The sequence below is a fragment of the Haliaeetus leucocephalus genome, unplaced genomic scaffold (assembly GCF_000737465.1).
Source record: "Haliaeetus leucocephalus isolate CR32 unplaced genomic scaffold, Haliaeetus_leucocephalus-4.0 Scaffold251, whole genome shotgun sequence".
Classification (NCBI taxonomy): domain Eukaryota; kingdom Metazoa; phylum Chordata; class Aves; order Accipitriformes; family Accipitridae; genus Haliaeetus; species Haliaeetus leucocephalus.
Genome location: NW_010972687.1, coordinates 7,425,152 through 7,430,068, shown reverse-complemented (window position 1 = coordinate 7,430,068; position 4,917 = coordinate 7,425,152).

Sequence of the window (4,917 nt, the reverse complement as noted above, 5' to 3'; positions counted from 1 at the left end):
ATCCAAGAAGAAAAGACAGGAATGAACTGTTTATTTGGTCACTTAAATAGACAGCCTTTTAGTATCAAGAAGAAAAGTAAAAGATCAAGGCAATTACTGACTATACACCCAACTTCTGTAGCAATGAAACTGATGACATAGGAATCACATTAAAGCAAACCAGAAATCAAACCAAGTGAAAAAAAAAAAAAACCCAAGCAAAAATTGATAAACAAAGGATGCACTTCAATAGAAAAGGAAGATAAAAATTACTGCAGAATGTAATATCAGAACTAAAACGTGAGGTTTTTTAATTTCTGGAAAGGACCATTGTGAAAACCCATTACTGAACAGGGCAAAAAGATACACATTTATATATATTGTTGCATTTATTTACATGCTAGGCATCTATATCTTTGCTTTCAGTCAGTACTGCTATTTCAACAATATTGTAAAGCACATGCTGATATTTTGTTTGACGTTTAGCATCTACAAATAGACTGTCCCTCATTGGTCCAACATGACTAAATCAGTCAGGTGAGACAAAGTATGTGTGCACTCACAGAAGCCAAAAGTTATAATGACAGGTATAAGAGATAGGTGAGGAGAAAAAAAGAAAAAAAAGTGTAGCTGTGCAACAATCAAACATGCTTGTAAACCCCATGCTCTCCTCTTATTTGAACTGTGATGTCTTTTCATAAATATGTGATAACTTGGGGAGTTCAACAGAAGAGGCTGTAAATGATGATTTAATTTACCATTTCATTCCAACTGCATTTGATTAAATGCAACTTCTATATTTTCTTCAACCAAGTCTTCCCAAAAATGTACAAAACCCGTAATATAATTATCCCACCAACATGCTTTCTACCACAAGTACTAAACACAGCTTATCAAAATCCCAAGCAAAATCAACAGGAGCTGCAATGTTATGCAAATTTGCAAGTCAAATCTAGGTATACAAAGGCAGGATTCTTCCCTACTTTTTAGCAACTTTCCCTACGTTGCTGCTAACATGGTTCAAATACCTCTAAAGTGTTTTCCAGACAAGCAAAAGCCATTGGTATGCATTCTGTCATGCAAATGTCAAAGCATGCAGGTATCATTTGGTTTATTTTGTGGTCCAGCTATCTAATACACCCTTATAACTGAACTTCTATTCATTCTGCATTTCCTTTCATTCTTCCTTAAAAGGTTGAGAATGAATTGTAATCATGGTGTTCACATAATACGAGAAACATACTACCTCAACGGCTGAAGCAATATCCTTGCTCTACACCTTGGAAGTTCTCTGTACATATCTGAGCTTTGTATATGCAAATAGTACGTCTTTTACTACTGCTTCCTCAATACGCTGTTCTGAGTCAGTACTGCTTGAATTTGATATGACAAGTTCCTCACTACTTTATGCACATATCAAGGTACTGTCATCATAGAGAAGATACTAGAGCCATTACTTCTGACATCTTTTTTGAGATACTTCTCTTACACAACATTGTCTTCTATAATATTTTTTGCTATATTCCATCCATAATACAAGTATCTGGTGTTCATTTTTTTTGAAAGTAATGCATTTCACCTTTAGAAAAGGAGGTTTGCTAGCTAGGTTCTAAGCATGAAAACAAATTAGGAACTGTAATGCTACCACAAACTCTTGATGATCATTTTACAAACACTGCTTTGTGTGATACTACTTCTACACACAAAGATGCAACAAATTACTAATACATTTTTAAAACAGACCTCACATTCAATGCACCTTCCTTATCAAATGTACTGCATGAGTCATAAAAATATAAGGCAAGCTAATTGTTTGGTTACATGTTTTAATATTTTAGAAGATAGATGTTTGCAAAAGAGTAAACACAATAATAGCAGATGGTGGCCAACATGAATAGACTCAGTCTTGATTATCTGTGCATAATGGAGTTGCATAAAAGGCACAAAGAATGGGAAAAAGGGGAGAAGCGATCCTTCATGGAATGATATTTGTATAACATTGCTTCTCCACTTAATACAGAAAGCATCAGCCTGAATTAGAATCATACACCTCTGAAAGAAAACCCAAGAAAAGAGCTTCCAGGCAAAATAAAACATGGTTGCAAAGTAGACAAGATTAGAGAATAAAATTCCTAAAAATACTATAGCAAAAACCATTTTTTTTTGTGGTAAGAAATACACAGTAATGCACACTTTGTTATTATAGTTAAAAGGAAAATGAAATAGAGAGCCAGGAGAAGGAAGAACTTGGAAACATAATCCTGTCCTGCAGAGGAAAGTGAAGAAGAAAAAAAATGGGCATCTGAACTACCCTGGCAATATACTTACTACAAACATTAAATTATGAAAGTACTTCTTCAAAAGGTATAGAAGTATTTCAGTACCACAGACTTTCCCCACATGCCACTGGCCAATATCCAGATACTACACATATAAACACCACCAGCTTTTTATCCCCATGTAAAAGACAGTGCAAAATAAAGCCATGTTTGGTTTCTCTTCACCTTCAGTTACGCATGATTTGCTTTGTCCGTACATAAAAGCTAACTCAGTTGCTTTCAACATGCAGGTGTTAGAATGATAACCCACAATAACCACAACACCCACTTAGCATTTAAAGAAAGTGAAAACTGGGGCGGGGGGGGGGGGGGGGGGGGGGGTCTTTTGGATAAACACTCTCTTTAATAATTATAAGATGTTTATAACTAATTCCTTTTAAAATGCTTTCAAGGAAGCTTCTTCCAAATCCAGTTTTATAAATTTTTCACACAATGTAAGACACTAAGATCTTACCAAGAGTCAGTTTTGAACATCAGCGTCAACAGTAATTTTACTCTTTAAATATCAAGTAATATCTATACATTATTTTCAGTAATTACAAACTTATTTTTATTCCACACACTTAACACAAATAGCTGAGCCATCTTAAGCCTTTTTAAAGCCGGAATGAGTTCTTTAGATTAAAGTAACACTTAAACAAACAGAAACATTTGCTACTGTTCAACTACTACAACCAATCCATACAAAAGAGGTTGCAGACCTCACTCTGCGTCACAAGAAGCCCAGTGCACATCGTAATGATGCTTTGATGTGAAAATTAATTCACTTAGTAATATTCCTTGACAAAGCAGCTGGTGCCTTTCCAGAAGCCTCCTTTTAAGTCTGGAAACTATAGAAACAATGAGCATAATGGAAGACCTTCTTTACCAACTACAAGTTAGCAGCAGTGGAATTTGCCTCCTATTAGTTGAAATTACAAGTCAAGACAGAAAACTCCTTCTTTCTTTCAGATGAAATGAGAAGGGAAACACCAAAAAATCCAAGTCCCCTTCTGCCCCTAAACCATCCATTCCTGAAGAAAAACCCATAATTAACCACAGATTGAGACAGAAGATAACTTGCTATTGGTAAATGAGCTAGCAAGATCATCCTGATATTCCCCATAAACTCTCTTTAATCTATCAGCAGTTCTTTGTATTACAGTAGTGACCAAACACCTAAAAATCATTAAAACAGCCCAAATATATGCAGCTAAATATTTTCCAAGTCCCTGCCCACAAATCTACAATTACCATGTTTATAGAAAACCCATTTGTGTAAGGACAGAGTTTTAAATTTTTTTATTTTACAACATGATTTCAAGGTGGACATTGTCCCACGCAACCTGCTATACCTAACTCTGCCTGAGCAGAGGTACTGGACTAGGTCATTTTTAGCGCTCCCCTTCAACCTCAGTGACTCTGTGGAGATGATGAACAGCATTAAAGAGGTGAAAAATTACCTTGGATTTTATTTCAACTCAACACACACATGAAAGGGGGGGGTGCGTGTCTGATTTTCAGGAAGTGGAGCATGCAGTTGAGAAGATATTCATACATAGGAAGTGTCCAAATCAAACCCGTGCTGAAATAGAGTGACTGTTTTTAACTCAATGCAGCTGTCATTTATTAAATACCACCTACAGTGTGAAAGAACTATTTCCTTAAGGCTGGAATCAGAAGTGTCTTCTCTTTCCAATGTTGTCATTGGCAGGCCGCCTGTCACTTGGCTTGACTTTTGCAAAACTAAGCATTATCCTGAGTAAAGGAGCTAGCACACAACTAAGCTGAAATCCTCAGATGAATTACAAACCGTCACATATTAAGACATGAGTTTCACCTGCATGTTTCAAAGCGCTGAAGAAGCCAATGAGCAGAAAAGCTTGTTAACCAGCCTCGAGAAGCTTGGGCAGAATTGCATTTAAAGTTCTCTCAGGAAACTATACTTAAAACTAGAGCCCTACAAGAAGAGCACCGATTCAAGCTGCCTAAGTAGCCTGAGAGAAGACGACGGGTACTGCTGGCTGCACATCCCCTACTACTCGGCACGCTGATGGCCCTACTGCTGACTACTCTCCCGCCGCAGCAGTTCCGATCGTTACGGCAAGGCAGGGACGGCAACGTTCGAACTTCCAGCAGCGCCTCGCACGGATCGGCCCGACGCCCCCGGTGGGAAAGGCGGCGGCTCAAGGGAAGCCAGCGCGCCCCGGCCCCTTACGGGGCGCCCGGCTCCCCCCTCACGCCTCCTTCGCCCGGGGCGCCTCGCCAGGCCGGAGGCACGGGGCTGGCGGGTGAACAGAGAGGGAATGCTTACAACGGCGGCCGCTGACACCGCCAACCCGCCGGCTCCCGAGGCCACACGGCACGGCGCGGCGCGTGTGGAGCCGTCTGACGGGAGAGGGGGTGAGCGCGACAAACGGCCGCTACCGGCCCGCTCCCCTGCCGGCCCCGCCGGGCGCGCTGAGCTGCCGCGACCAACCGCCCGCCACAGCCGCGGCGTTACCTGCCGGGCTCACGCCGACCCCCCGCCGCCCTCCGGAACGGCCGCGGCGCTTTTTGATGACCTCACCCGCCCGGCACCGCCCCCACTTGCCTTGCCCCGCCCCGCCCCCGGGCCCCG